Genomic DNA, 16,817 nt, shown 5'->3' with positions numbered 1-16,817 from the left:
TTTCCGTGAGTTCTGATTTTTTCTCTATATAACCTGTACTTCCAAGTGACTCAGGGGACCTGGCCTTTGAGCGCTAGCTTGCCTATTTCTCCAGGACTTGCAACTCTCTGATAATAAATATTTAATCTCACTAGCCCACCTCCTGTGTTGGTTTTTCGGCTAGGGCAGAACGCATTTGTCTTCTGGTTTCAAAGTTAGTTGTGTGGTTTCCTCATCCATTTAATGACTGTTTACTGAGCATCTGTGACGTTTCAGGTCCTGGATTGGGCTTTGGGAACTCCACAGAGGACAGGACACATGTGGGTCCTGTGCTCATGGAGTTTACCCTGTGACAGAGAGATAGCCACTCAATGAAATCATGGAACTAAAGAGTACATAATAATTGGGAGAAGGGCTGAGAAGGAAAAGTGTCTGGTACGTCTGAAGCATGTACTTGATTCTCAGCTAGTATTGGGATCACAGAGAGCCCTTATAAAAAAGTGGCCTTTTGGCTGTGCCCTGAAGTATCAGTGGCCTTTTGCCCCTTGACAGAGGATGTGGAGGGAGGAGCTGCCTGCAGAGGACTGGCCTTTGCTGGTCAGACGCCGGGCTGGATGCAGGAGCTGACAGAGTCCAGTGCGGGCAGCTTGGAGAGTGAGGAGGACTGTGGACTGAGGAAGGCTGGTGAAGGCTGGACCCTGCTGGGCTGTGGGTGCTGCAGAGGTGGACGGCAGCCTCCTGGGGTGGCTGCAGGCTGCGGAGTAGCTCTGCTGCCCTCTGGTGGAGGGAAGTGTACCAGTCACAGTATTTATTCAATGTAAATCCGCAGACATTTTACCTGGGTCACACACATATCATGTTAATGCTCCATCGTGTTCCAGCTCTGTGAGTCCCAGTCTCTGTCGTTGTGAGTACACTGGCCCTGCCTCTCCCCTCAGTGAGATGTCACCAAACTCAAATTTCCAGGAGTGCATCAGTGTGTGTTTGTTTCCAGCAAGTTACACCGTTGGTGCCCCTGGGTGGAGTGGTGTGTGTGGCTGGAATGCTGGGTGGTGGGTCTGTGAGAAGGAGAAGCAGGGAACTGGGCATGTCGAGAGGGGAAGGTCTACGTCAGGGGAGCAGAGGGGGAAGGATGGACAATCAACTTACTCCCAGGGCCTGGTGCCCAGGATGGGACCCGTGATTCTGAGGACACACGGCACCACATCTCTGTGTCTCTGGATCAGGTTGGCGGGAACTGCTTCCTCTCCAGCTCGTCATGGCTTGGGCCTCACGCATGCCCTGTGGCCATGGCTGAACTGTGAGCTGTCAAGTCCACAATTATCCAAGGGCTATGCTAGGTGCTTTTTGTCTGTGTCAGCTATGAACGGAGAAGCCCCTGGTCCTGAGATGGCTTCACACACACATGGTCCCACCCAGGGCCTAGGCAGAACACCCTAAATGCTTGTGTTTCTCCACTTTTCTGAGGTTTCTTTGCTGTATAACCTTCTCTCTGGGCCTCTGTGGACAGCCTCAGCCAGTAGCCTCACCTGTTCTCATTCCAGGCAGCTGCCCCTGTGGTTGATTTTCTCTCACAATCTCTGGGCTCACTGGCCTCTCATTTGTTTTGACCCCCTCCACCCTGCTCCGCCCGCCGCGCCCCGCCCCGCCCCTGTGAGGGAAGAAGGATGGAGCTGAGATGGACGCTCTCCAAGGTTCTGCACTCTCTGGATCGCTTGAGAGAGAGGAACCCGGATGTGTCCATGGAGTCATCATTGCGCCTCCTGGTGGAAGCATTCCTCCTTTCGAATTAAGACCGCTAGGCCCGCAGAGCATAATGTCATGGGGACAGGAAGCAGAAAATTGCTAGTGGATCATTAGAGGTAATAATGAGTGGTGTCATTCCCGTTCCACCCTTTGATTCCAGGACCCGTGATTCCTGGCTGTGGGAGAAACAGCATTTCATATTCGGAGCATATAAGGCTTCCTGGACACCCTTAGACCTTACTCTTAGACCTGCGAGGTATTGCCACCTCGCTCGTGCTGTTGCTGAGTTTCCAAAAGGCCGTCAAGCCAGCTGTTTCAGGATAGTAAGACCAGTGAACTCCATGAGCATGTGCCTGCTCCTGCATTTCATTTGCTGTGAAGTGAGTTCCTTTGATCAGAAACAATGCTGTGTGAAATAACACGAGGGAACACAGACATTCTGTGAGTCTGTGGATGGTCGTTTTGGCAGAAGCGTGTGTGCAGGGAAGGCAAATCTGTATCCATAGTAAATATCTATTCCAATAAGAAGAAACGCTCCCTTTCCATGATGGAAGTAGTCCAATATAGTCAACCTGCCACCAGGTAGCTGCTGATCACCCTGGGGAGTAGTGCCGTATTGGGGGCCTAGTATTGGTCTCTGGGCTGACAGATTGGGCACTTAGTGGTGGCCATGGCTGTGTTGGCCTTGGTGAGTGGAAGTCCATGTAGTTGCGCTCATGCATAACCCCCACCCTCGCCACCATGAGCTCACTAGGCGATGACAGGGGTGGCTGGGAAAAGAGGCTGACTGGGATCCACGGAATGGGTCATCCTATCCACTGGATTATTAAAATCCTCCTCTGCTGAGGCGAATGGTGAGCATCCAGAGAGGTCCATTCGCATCTTCTCCAGGCCCCCTCATCACCAGTTTCTAATCACGTCCAAGTCTCTGACTATCCGGCCAAATCTCTTGCCACGGCCCATGAATCGGTGTCTAGTCACACATCTGGCCATCTCTCTTTCCGAGCAAAGTGGGCAGCTGGTTTCATTGCCTGAGGCTCTGCCACTGTCTCCTCAGGCACCATGGGATCTGCTGGATCAGATGGCCGGAATGGCAGTGCAGTTTGCCCAGTGTGGACCTGTTGCGGAGGGGTCTGGTCAGTGTGAGCTGAGCCGCGGACATTATCCCTGACGTGGCGCGCGCACCGGTGGATGTTGGGTGGATATTCGGGTCAGCAGGCTGCAGTCAGATATGCACAGATTCTGTCGATTAACGAGCTGATTCCGATTCACCGACAGAATGGGTGGATTCCGGTTCACGGCAGAACGAAGACCCTGCACCAGTAGGGAGGAGAGCAGGTCTTCGCAGGAGGTTCTGGCTGGAGGAGATTGTGTGCCTGCGTGCTGATTTTTAGCAGCGGTCTTCGTGAGTCACCCTGGGAGTGTGGAGTGGGAACACGGTCTTTCAGGGTTGGTGATTTATGAGTGGAGAAGTTGGGTGAAACTGGATGTGGAGGTGGGATCGAGGATGTCAGGTAGAGAGGGGCGCCGTTACTACAAGACTCGGACGGAAGTAGGTGTGAACCCTAGGTGGTGACTGAGTGTCCTCACGGACAGTGAGACGAACACAGAGAAATACGCCCTCGGGATGTGAAGAGACCTGTCATCTCTGTCCTCAGATGAGGATGACTTTGAGAGAGTCCAGAGCCAAGACAGATGCCCTGAAATGGCTCTAAGTGTCACTTGCCCGTCTTTTCATGTGAATCCTGCCCTGAAACGTAATACTTTGTGAAAACCGACTTGTTTCTTTATCAAATTCTTCTGAGAGGAAAAAATTATGAAGGGTAGATGGTTTTGCGGGTGAGATATTAGGTGTCATGTGGAGAGAAAGGAAATCTTCGTTTGTCATTGTTCCATTTCTATTTACCATAATTTTGATTCATTGTTATAGTCAAGTCTACAGGGTTAATCTAGCCTGAGGGAATAGTGTTCTGTAGTTAGAGTTTTTCTCATAATACTTATGATTTCATACCTACTCTAAAGAGATTCTCTTTTAATGTTAAGCTAACTTGATTCTGTAATTATTTTAAGATTGTTTTTATGCCCAGTTTTAACATCATTTCCGTCATTTTTGTTGCCATGTGCTAATTCAGGCATTTTCATAAAATAAATTAAGTGGCATTGTCGCTACCTCTTATGTCCGATCTGTTACCTACGACTGACCTAGATGAATTTTTATCGATTTGACCTTCCATTTGGAACAATGAAAACATTGTTTGGGGACATTTTACAATGAGAATGCCCTGTCAACAGGCTCACTGCCTTTGTCACACCTCTAGGTCCTGAGTCAGTGAAACTCATCCACCTCGATCACGCACTAGGGCAGAGTCACCACTCAATAAGCGTGTGGTGCACAGGTCATTGGTGAAATACGAGTGTCACGTTACAGACTTGAGAGGGGGACAGTGCTTCGCAAGGTCCTGAAGAAAAAGGGGCGATGTGGGTTTGGAAGGGTTGAGTTCTCTGGACTTCCTGATAGAGTGGTTTTGGTGTCGGTGTGGAAGGAAGCCTGGTCTCAGGTCACAGAGGTGACTGGAGCAAGAGTGGGCCATGGGAGTGAGTTGAGAGGGACAGCTCCACCTTGTGTGCCTGAGGGCGGGCTCTGGATTTCACGTGATGATGGCTCTGACCCGGCCTCCAGGGCTCAGCTGTGGGGCTGACTCCATCCCAGGTCCCTGGTGGTTCTAACTCCCTGCCGTGAACGAAGCTGCATGTTGCAAGCCCTCCCCTACATCCTGGGACAAGGGGGTGTCAGGTGGCTCTCTTCAGTCCAGTAGGACGTAGGCTCTGAAGCTTTACTGGAGCAGGAAGTGGGGTGGCAGCTGTGCACGGGGATTGATTTCTGCCAGACCCAGGTTCTGGGAGGTGGAGCTGTGAGCTCATGGCGCAGGCAAGGTGACCAGGATGGGAGCTGACTGGTGAGGAGAGGGCAGTGTATTCTTTACATTGTTGGGTTATGAAGCCCTTCTCTGAGGTGCGGTTTGCAGATTCTCTTGCTGCCTTTTCATGTTGTTACTGGTTTCCTTGGCTGTGCAGCTCTTTAGTTTGATGTGGTCCACTTTATTTTTTGCTTTTCTCAAGTACACGTTTACAGAATGCTTCAAGTACACGTCACTTGTTGACTACAAAGTTGGAACATTTAACTTCAAAGCACATCTACTTACTGATATAAATCAGAAAATCGCTTGCCTATTTCCCTCAGATAGACTTAAGAATGTGCTTTACTCTGAATAATTCTCATTACATTATAAGTGGTTGTGAGACAAACTCAATATATTATACGGTGTTTACGGTGTTCCTTGTGCTTGTTTACGGTGTTCCTTGTGCTTCTAAATATTAGAATAGAATTTTTTCTGTTGTTCTTGGTCTACTTGAGAAAGAAAATTTATGGCAACAGAATGAATCCTGTATTTAATGTCTTTTAGAGATGAAGAGAATGATCTCTGAGTGACTTCTCCTTAGTTGAAAGGCTGCATTGTAATGAGCTAAACGAGTATTTTGTACCTGCTTATAACGTTGGGCTGGGTACAAATCAGTCAAGTGGATTTCTTGATTTAGTACAGTTTTTATGCACATTTCTGGGAAGATGCTATCATTTGGTTTCATCTTAAAGATTTAGAATGAGGTATTTGATTTTCATTATTTTAGAAATAATGGGTACATAACTGTTTATATATATATATATATATATAATATGATGTATACATGAGCATACAAATGCATATTTTGCATATAGTCAGTATGTTGAACGTAATTCAGAATTTCTATTTTATATCAACTACATTTTTTAACCTTGTGATTCCCCCTCCCCGCCACTCATTTCTCCTGCCACCCACCCTCGCATCTGGCAACAACTGATTTGTTCTCTGTACCCACAAGTTTCATTTTGGTGTTAATTCCACAAAGAAGAGACATTTGGTATTTGTCTTTCTCTGACTTATTTCACACAGCATATGACCCTCTGGATCTATCCATGTTGTCACAAATGGCAAGATTTCATTCTTTTTATGACTGATGTTCCACTGTTTGCGTGCATGTGGGTATCATGAATTATTTTTTTATCCATTCATCTGTCGATGGGCACTTAGGTTGTTTCCATATCTTGGGTATTGTAAATAACTGCAATGAACATGGCGGTGCACATATATCTTTTTGAGTTGGTGTTTTTTTTTTCCCCAGAGAAATATCTAGAAGTGGAATTATTGAATCATAGTTCTATTTATTAATTTTTTAATTTTTTTAAAACTTAATTTCTCGAGGAAACTGTGTCTTATTTGCCACAGTGGCAGCAGCAATTGGCATCCCACCGAAAGTACATGAGTGTTGCTTTTTCTCCATGTCTTTGGCAACATTTCTTTTTTTAATAATACCAATTCTATCAGGTGCGAAGTGGTATCTCATTGTGGTTTTGATTTTTATTTCTCTGATTAATGATGTCGATCATCTTTTTATGTAGCTCTTGGCCATCTGTATGTCCTCTTTAAAAATGTCTTTTTAAAAATATTTTATTAGTTTCAAGTATACAGTGCATTGGTTAGACATGTATGTAGTTTATAAAATGATGCCCCTAATTGTTCTTTCTCTCTCCTGGCCCTCCACCTAGCCATCATATTAGTGCTAACTGCATTCCCTATGCTGTGCTCCCCATCCCCGTGACCATCTATCAACTACTATTTTGTACTTCTTTAACTTTTCACCCCATTCTCCCAGCCCCCAGCCCCCTTCCCTATGGCCGTCACCAGATTGTCCTCTATATCCTCTATATTTGTGAGTCTGTTTTTGATTCGTTTGTTCTTTTTGTTCCTTACATTCCGCATATATATGAAATCGTATGGTATTTATCTTTCTCTGTCTGACTTATTTCACTCAGCATTTCACTCTAGGTCCATCCATGTCATTGTGAATAGTAGGATTTCATTTTTTTAATGGCTGAGTAATATTCCATTGTATATATGAACCATAACTTCTTTATCCAGTCGTCTGTCGATGGGCATTTAGGTTGCTTCCATATCTTGACTATTATAAATCGTGCTGTCATGAACATAGGGGTGCAAAATTATTATTTTGGTTTTCTTTGGATAAATACCCAGAAGTGCAATTTCTGGGTCAAAAGATATATCCATTTTTAATTTTTTGAGGAACCTCCAGACTGTTTGCCATAGTAGCTTACCAATTTGCAGTCCCACCAACGGTGTATGCAAGTTCCCTTTTCTCCACATCCTCGCCAATGCTTGTTGTTCTTTGATTGATTGATGATAGCCATTCCAACAGGTGCGAGGTGATATCTCATTGTGGTTTTCATTTGTATTTCTCTGATGATTCATGACCTTGAGCATCTTTTCATATGTCTATTGGCCACTTGTATTTCCTCATTGGAGACACATCTGTTCAGGTCTTCTGCCCATTTTTAAATTGGATTGTTTGTTTCTTTTTAATTGTTGAGTTGTATGAGTTCTTTATATATTTTGGATATCAACCCCTTATCAGATATATCATAAGCGAATATCTTCTCCCACTCAGTTGGTTGTCTTTTTGTTTTGCTGATGGTTTCCTTTTCTGTACAAAAACTTTTTAGTTTGATGTAGTCCCATTTGTTTATTTTTTTCTTTGTTTCACTTGTCTGAGGAGATATATTTGAAAAGAAATTATTGTTAGCAATATCAGAGAGTTTACTGCCTACGTTTTATGGTTTTGGGTCTTACATTTAAGTCTAGAAGTTTTATGGTTTTGGGTCTTACATTTAAGTCTTTAATCCATTTTGAGTCTGTTCTTGTATATGGTGTAAGAAGGTGGTCCAGCTTCTTCTTCTTCTTCCTCTCCCTCCTCCTCCTCCTCCTCCTCCTCCTCTTTTCTTCTTCTTCTTCTTCTTCCTCTTCCTCTTCCTCTTCTCCTCTTCTCTTCTCCTCCTCCTCCTCCTCCTCCTCCTCCTCCTTCTCCTCCTCCTCTTCTTTTTTTTGCATGTATCTGTCCAATTTTCCCAGCACCATTTATTGAAGAGACTGTCTTTACCCCATTGTGAAGTCTTGCCTCCTTTGTCACATATTAAGTGAGTGTATAGGCATGAATTTATTTCTGGGTTCTCTATCCTATGCCATTGATCAATGTATCTGTTTTTATGCCAGTGCCATACTGTTTTTCTTACTGTAACCTTGTAGTATAGTTTGATATCAGGTAGTATGATACCTCCAACTTTGTTCTTCTTTCTCAAGATTGCCATGGCTATTCGGGGTTTTTTGTGGTTCCATATACATTTTAGGATTATTTGTTCTAGCTCTCTGAAAAATGCCATTGGTATTTTGATAGGGATTGTGTTGAATCTATAGATCGCTTTGGGTAGTATGGCCATTTTAACGATGTTGTTTCTTCCTACCCATGAGCACGGTATATGCTTCCATTTATTTGTATCTTCTTCAATTTCTTTTTTCAATGACTTATAATTTTCTGAGAACAGGTCTTTTACCTCCTTGGTTAATTCGATTCCCAGGTATTTTATAGTTTTTGATGCAATTGTAAATGGGATTGTTTTCTTAATTTCTCTTTCTGAAAGTTCATTATTGGTGTATAAAAATGCCACTGACTTCCGCATATTAATTCTATATACTGCTACTTTCTTGAATTCATCAATCAAGTTCTAACAGTTTTTTGGTGGAATCTTTAGGCATCCTTGTCTGGTTCCTGATCTTAAAGAAAAACCCTTTTAGCCTTTCCCCATTGAGCATGATGTCAACCTTAGGTTTGTCATACATGGCCTTTATTATGCTGAGGTATGTTCCCTCTATTCCCACTTTGCTGAGAGTTTTTATCACAAATAGATGCTGGATTTTGTTGAAGACTTTTTCTGCTGAAATAATAGCAGTTAAAACCAGTCTGATCATATCTCTTGATATGATCATATGGTTTTTATCTTTCCATTTGTCAATGTGGTACATCGCATTAATTGATTTGTGAATATTGTACCAACCTTGCATCCCAGGAATAAATCCAACTTGATCATGGTGTATGATTTTTTTAATGTATTGCTGAATTCAGTTGGCTAATATTTTGTTGAGGATTTTTGTATCAATGTTCATAAGAGATTTTGCCGCATAGTTTTTTTTTTTTTTAATGTCTTTGTCTGGTTTTGGAATCAAGGTAATGGTATCTTTTCAGATCCTCTACCCAGTTTTTTATTAGACTGTTTGCTTTTTTGCTATCAAGTCATATGAGCCTTTTAAAAAATTTTGGATATTAGACCCTTATCAAATATATATATGACTTGAAAATATTTTCTCCCATTCAGGCTTCCACTTCATTTTGTGGATAGTTTCTTTTGCTGTGCAGAAGCTTTTTGGTTTGATGTAGTCCCACTTATTTTTGCTTTTGCTTTTGGTGTCAGATTAAAAAATTATCACTGAGACCTACATTAAAGAGATCACCGCCTATGTTTTTGTCTAGGAGTTTTGTGGTTTCAGGTCTTCTGTTCAAGTCTTTCATCAATTTCTAGTTCATTTTTGTGTACAATGTCAGAAAGCTATTAGGTTTCATTTTTTTTTTTGCACATGGCTGTGCCATTTTCTCAACACCATGTATTGAATAGACTGTCCTTTCCCCAGTGTGTATTCTTCGCTTCTTTGTTGTAAGTTATTTGACCATAATGTGTGGGCTCATTTCTAGGCTCTCTGTTCAGTCCCACTGATCTCTGTGTCTGCTTATATGCCAACACCATGCTGTTTTGATGAGTATAGCTTTGGACTACAGTTAAAACCAGGTTGCCTAATGCCTCCAGCTTTGTTCTATCAAGATTGCTTTTGGTATTCAGGATTTTTTATGGTTCTACACAAAATTTAGTGTTCTTTTTTTCTAATGCTTTGGAAAATGCCATCAACATTTTGGTAGAGATCACACTGAATCTGTAGATTGCTTTAGGTAGTATGGACGTTTTAATGTTTATTCTTCCAATCCATGATCGTGAAATATCTTTCCATTTTTTTGTGTCTTCTTCAATTTCTTTCATTAACATCCAGGAGTTTTCACTATACGACTCTTTCACCTCCTTTGTTCAGTTTATTCCTAGATATCTTATTCTTTTTGATACAACTGTAAATGGGTTTGTTTTCTTTGTTTCTCTTTCTGATAGTTTATTAGTGTCTGGAAATTCAACATATTTTCATGTATTAGTATTGTGTTCTGCAACTTGACAGAATTAGTTTATTAATTTTGACAGTTTTTTTTCCTTGTGGCATGTTTAGAGTTTTCTGTATATCACGTCATCTGCAAATAGTGACGGTTTAACTTCTAACTTTACAATTTGGATGCCTTTTATTTCTTTTTCTGGTCTGAGTGTCTGAAACAAATTAGTCTTAACTTTATCAGGACATTCTCAATGAAAATGAGGAGATCTGACAATGCATATGTCTTTTTTCGATTTTTAAAAATCTAGAGGAGCAGAACCATATACAAGCACTCAAACTAGCCCAAACACCAATTATGATAATGTTCTACAGAACAAAATTCATGAGAGAGAGGAAAGGCTTGCACCCTTTCACCATTGAGTATGACATCAGCTGTGGGTTTGTCATGGCCTTTATGACGTTGAGGTATGTTCCCTCTATACTCACTTTGTTGAGTTTTTCTCATAAATCGATGTTGAGTTTTGTGAAATGCTTTTGAGATAATGATTTTTAGGCTTCATTTTGTTAATGTGGTGTATCATGTGAAGTGATTGGTGGATACTGAACCAACCTTGAGTCTCTGGAATAAATCCTGTTTGATCATGCTATATAATCCTGTTAACGTATTGCTGAATTTGGTTTGCTAATATTTTGTTGAGGTGTTTTGCATCTATATTCATCAGGGATATTGGCTTGTAATTTTCTTTACTGGGGTGTCCTCATCTAGGTTTTCTTTTTTCAGTCAGGATCGTGCTGGCCTCCTAAAATGAGTTTGCAAGAATTCCCCCCTCTGGTGTGTTTTAGAAGAGTTTGAGAAGAATTGGCATTCTTCTTTCTATCTTTGGTAGGGTCACCGTTGAAGGACTTTCATTGGCAGGGAGGTATTTTGACTCCTGTTTCAATCTCCTGCCTGGTGATTGGCCTGTTCAGATTTTCTCTTTCTTCCCAATTCGTTCTTGGTAGGTTGTATATTTCTAGGAATTTATCCCTTTCTTCTAGGTGGTCCAGTTTGTTGGCATATGATAGATCATTTATTATTGGTCATTTAATAATTGTTTAGTTAACCCTTTGTTTATCTGTGGCATCAGGTATAAATATCTCCTCTTTCATTTTTTGATTGTACTGATATAAGTCCTCTCCCTTTCTTTTGTGGCGAGTCTAGCTAAAGACTTATCAGTTTTATCTTTTCAAAAAACCAACTCTTCAGTTCTTTGACCTTTTTTAAATTAAAAAAAAATTTTTTTTATGGTGACATTGGTTAACGAAATCCTATAAGTTTTAGGTATACAATTCAACAGTAAGGTGCGCGTGCGCGCGCGCGCACACACACACACACACACACACACACTGCATTGTGTGTTCACGGCCCATAGTTAGATTCCTTTCTGTCACCACATGTTTGACCTATTTTACCCTGTCTACTTTCCCTCCCTCTACCCTCTGGTAACCACTAGTCTGTTGTCCATGTGCATGAGTCTCTGCTTGTTTGTCCTGTTCATTTGTTGCTTTTAGGTTTATATCCCACATATAAGTGATATCATGTGGTTTACAATTTTTTCTGTCTGGCATAATTTGCTTAACATGATTATCTCAAGGTCCATACATGTTTTTGCAAATGGCAGTATTTCATCTCTTCTTTTGGCTGAGTAATATTCCATCATATATATGTACCACAACTTCTTTAGCCAATCATTTATTGTAGGACACTTCAGTTGCTTCCATGTTCTGGCCACCATGAATAATGTTGCTGTGAACATCAGTGTGCAAATATCTTTTCGGATATGGGTTTTCAAGTCTTTGGGGTAAATACCCAGTAGAGGGATTGCTGGATCATATGGTAGATCAATTTTTAGTTTTTTGAGGAACCTCTCTACTGTTTTCCATAGTGGCTGTACCAATTCGCAGTCCCACCAGCAGTGTATGAAGGTTCCTTTTTCTCCGCATCCTCTCCAACATTTGTTACTTGTCCTGTTGATTATAGCTATTCTAACAGGTGTGAGATGGTATCTCATTGTGGTTTAGATTTACATTTCCCTAATAGCTAGTGATGTTCAGCATCTTTTCATGTATTTGTTGGCCATTTGTATGTCCTCTAGGGAGAAAGTCCTCTACCCACTTTTTGATTGGATTGTTTATGTTTATGTTGTTATTGAGTCATATGAGTTCTTTGTATATTTTGGATATTAGGCCCTTATCAGAGGCATTGCTTGCAAATATTTTTTCCCATTCGGATTGTTGTCTCTTTACTTTGTTGACGGTTTCTTTTGCTAAGCACAAGTTTTTTAGTTTGATATAGTCCCATTCATTTATTTTAGCGTTTACTTCCCTTGCTTTTGAGGTCAAATTCATAAAATCCTCTTTAAGTCCAAGGTCCTTGAGTTTCGTTCCTATGTTTTCCTCTATGCATTTTACTGTTCCAGTTCTTTTTATATTCAGGTCCTTAATCCATTTTGACTTAATTTTGGTGTGTGGTGATAGACAACAGTCTAGTTACATTCTTTTGCAGGTGGCTTCCCGTTTTCCTAGCATCATTTATAGAAGAGGCTTTCCTTTCTCCACTGTATGTTCTTGGCTTTTTTGTCGAAAATCCTTTGTCCACATAAATATGAGTTTACTTCTGGACTCTCAATTCTGTTCCACTGGTCTATATGTCTGCTTTGCTGCCAATACCATGCTGTTTTGATTACTATCGCTTTGTAGTATAATTTGAAGTCGGGCAGAGTGATGCTTCCAACTTCATTCTTTTTACTCAGAATGGCTTTGGCAATTCGGGGTCTTTTGTGCTAACATACATATCTGATGATTTTTTGTTCTATTTCTTTAAAAAATGGCGATGGGATTTTGATGGGGATTGCATTAAATCTAAATAATGCTTTAGGTAATATGGTCATTTTAACTATGTTGATTTTTCCAATCCAAAAACATGGAAATCTTTCCATTTCTTTATATCTTCTTTGATATCTTTTAATTGGGTCTTGTAGTTTTCATTATATAGTTACTTCACATGTTTCATTATATAGGCCCTTCACATGTTTCGTTAAATTTATTCCTAGGTATTTTGTTCTTTTTGTGGCAATTGCAAAAGGAATTATTTTTTCCACTTCTTTTTCTGACACTTCATTATTAGAGTATAGGAACGCTATGGATTTTTTAACATTGATTTTGTATCCAGAAACTTTACTGTATTTGCTTATTATTTCTAGTAGTGTTCTTGTGGAGTCTTTAGGGTTTCCTATATGGAGAATCATGTCATCCGCAAATAGTGACAGTTTGATTTCTTCGTTTCCTACTGGATGCCTTTTATATCTTTCTCTTGCCCGATTGCACATGCTAGGACCTCCAATGTTATATTGAATAACAGTGGTGATAGTGGACAAACTTGCCTTGTTCCTGATCTTAGAGGGAATGTTTTTAGGTTTTCACAGTCAAGTATAATGATGGCTGAGGGTTTGTCATACATGGCCTTTATTATGTTCAGGTACTTTCCTTCTATACTGATTTTGTTAAGTGTTTTGATCATAAATGGATGCTGTATCTTGTCGAAGGCTTTTTCTGCATCGATTGATACGATCATACGATTCTTATTTTTAATTTGTTTATATGGTGTATCACATTAATTGATTCGCAGATGTTGAACCTGCCCTGTGCCTTTGGGATGTAGCCCACTTAATTGTGGTGTATAATATGTTTTTAATATGTTGCTGTATTTGGTTCGCTAGTATCTTATTTAGGATTTTTGCATTTGTTTATGAGAGATATTAGTCTGTAGTTTTTTTGTGTGTGTGTTATCTTTACCAGGTTTAGGTATCAGGGTGATATTGGCCTCATAAAATGTGTTGGGAAGTATTGCCTCTTCTTCGATTTTTTTGGAAGAGTTTGAGGAGAATAGGTATTAAATCTTCTTCAACCCAAAAGGCCTTCACCAAGACATATTGTACTAAAATTATCAAAAATCAACGACAACGACAGAATTCTCAAGGCAGCCAGGGAGAAGAAAATGGTAACTTATAAAGGAAAACCCATCAGATTATTGCCAGACTTCTCAGCTCAAACCTTACAAGCCTGAAAAAGATGGAATAAATATTTAAACTATTAAGTGAAAGTCATTTCCAGCCTAGAACAATGCATCCAGCTAAGCTCTCCTTTAGATATGAAGGAGAAATTAAGACCTTTCCAGACATACAAAAATTGAGGGAATTCTCTATTACGAGGCCTGCACTACAGGAAATACTGAAAGGGGTCAGTTCATGTAAATCAAAATGACCAAAAAAACCCCCCATAATTAGGAGTAAAGTGACTATCAGGAAAAGAGAAGCAGATTATTGAAATATGAGGTCTTCTTATAGCCATTTTATCATTTGCTTTCTGGTAGCTTGGTGTTTCCATTGCTGTTGACTTGTTGATTCCAAGCTCCAGCTCATTCCTTAGATTTGGGAAATTCTCATCAACTATTTGTCTGAAAATGCTTTCTAGTCCTTGATCCTTTTCCTCTCCTTTGATTATGCCCATTATTCTTATGATTCCTCTCCTGATTCTTATGATTCCTCTCTTGAATTTCTCTTTCATTATTTTTCATTCTTCGGTTTCTCTCTTCTTCCTTCTGATTTATTTCTAGATTTCTGTCTTTGATATTATGATCCTTTCCTCCATTTGGTCAACTCTATTTTCCAACCTTGCTATTTCATTTTTTATTTCTTTCAGTGTGCTCTTCATCTCCAGAATTCTATTTGGTTCTTTTTTTGGGTTTCAATCTCCTTGCTCTGCGCATTTAGGTGTTTTTTTTCAATTCTTACATTTGTTGATATGACTCATTTCAGAATTCACTGAGTTTTATCAGAAGTATCATCTTGAATTATCTGTCATTTAAATTGCATATTTCTATGTCTGTAAGCTTATTTTCTGGAGATTTTTCTTTCTTTCTGCGATGCCCTGTCACCTTGGTTGTTCATGGTGTTTAATGGACTATTTCTCCTCCTGGGCATTAGTGGAAATGTATTCTGCTTTTTTTCCAGAAAGAAAATTTATTATATAAAGGTCTCTCTTTAGCCTGCTGCAACAAAGGCGCTTTTGTTTTTGTTTCCACTAGGTGGTGTCAAAGCCTCTTGGATCCCTGCTTTATATAAAGCCTTAAAAATGCCTTTTTATTTTCTTATTGATATTTAATCACACTCGCTGCCCTCAGTACAGTTCCTGTCAGTGTTAGCGACAGTTTCGGTAGTGTTGCTCAGATTCTTTTGGGGCTTCATGGTGTTCAGAGTCAAAGGGTATGGGGGGAGGGGCCCTCTGGGTTAGAGTTTGGTGGTTGCGGCTCAGTTCGGTTTTGCAGCACAGCAAATCAACGGTTATTTTCCCACTGCCATGCTTCTCTGCCTTCTGCCCTGATGACTGGACCTTGACACAGGCCATGGGGAGCTCACAGCTTTCCCAGGCAGGGCTGTTCAGGGAACTCGCTGCACCTTCTCCTCTCCCCCTCTTCCTACAGGGAGCTCCAGCGGCTATGAGAGGCAACTTCTTTGTTTCTCCCAGTGCACCGCCCAATACCCGGGGTTCTGATCTGACCTGTAGTAGCTTTTATGCACAGATCCCATGCTCAGACGTGCTGGTATGCAGTTTGGGTGTTTTTCATTGAGTTTTAGATGTTCAGTTTATTGTTGTTTCAAGGGGAGAGATCTGGGGATGTCTCTCACTCTGTCATGTTTCCAAAGATCCCTCATCACCTTTGTTTTAAATTCTCTTTTGTCTGGTATGAGTACTGCTACCTCAGCATTTTTTTCCCTATAGTTCTGAGTCTACCCCTCTGATTCTCTGTACCTCTGAGACTCCCCATCCTAGTCTCTATTTTTCTGAGTCTCCATGCCAGAGGCTCCGACTTTGAGTCTCCCAAGTCTCTGTATATCTGAGTCTCCCCCAAATTTCTATACTTTTGTGTCTATCTCCTATCTCTATATCCTAACTCTCTCCCCCAAATCTCTATCTCTGAGTGTCTTCCCATGTATCTAATCTCTGAGTCTCTACCCCCAAGTCCATATAGCTCTGAGATTCCCCCTCTGACTCTCTGTAGTTTTGTATATGAGTCCCTCCCCCAAGTCTGTATATCTGAGTTACACCCCAAACTCTGTATCTCTGAGTCTCCCCGCAAGTCCTTATAGTTCTGAGTCTCCCCATCTGATTCTCTGTATCTCTGAGTCTCCCCTCCATGTCTCTGTGTCTCTGAGTCTCCATCCTAGAGTCTCTGTCTTTGAGTCTTACCCCAAGTCTCAGTGTCTTTGAGCCTCCCACCCAATTTTTTCTACTTTTGAGTCTGTCTCCCAAGTCTAATATCTTCAGTCTCTCCCCCGAATCTCTTTATCTCTGAGTCTTTTTCCCAAGTCTCTGTATCTGCGAGTCTTTCCCCCTGAGTCCCTATAGCTCTGAGATTCCCCCTCCAATTCTCTGTATCTCTGAATCTCCCCCCACGAATCTCTCTAGCTTTGAGTCTTCCCTTCTGATTCTCTGTATCTTTGAGTCCCTACCTCCGAACATCTATGTCTCTGAATCTCCACCCTGTGTCTCTGTCTCCGAGTCTACCCTCTAGTTTCTGTCTGATTTTCCCCTCCTGAGTTTCTATATCTGAGTCTCTTTATCTCTGAGAATCCTCCCAAGTCTCCATATCTCTGAGTCTATACCCTCAGTCTCTATATCTCTGAGTCTCTTCCTCTTGAGTCTCATATTTCTCAGACTATTTCTCCCAAGTCAATTTTTCTGAGTCTCTTTAAATCTGAATATCTCTCTCCAAATCTCTATATATCTAAGTATATCTTTGAGTCTACTAAAGTCTCTATATCTGAGTCTCCATCAGTCTCTATATCTCTGAGTCTCTCCCCATCCCCGAGTCCCTATAGTTCTGTGTCTCCCACCTATATC

Source organism: Pteropus medius, unplaced genomic scaffold, assembly GCF_902729225.1.
Source record: "Pteropus medius unplaced genomic scaffold, Ma_sr-lr_union100, whole genome shotgun sequence".
Lineage (NCBI taxonomy): Eukaryota > Metazoa > Chordata > Mammalia > Chiroptera > Pteropodidae > Pteropus > Pteropus medius.
The sequence above is the reverse complement of the archived record's forward strand: the minus strand, read 5'-3'. Positions refer to the sequence as shown.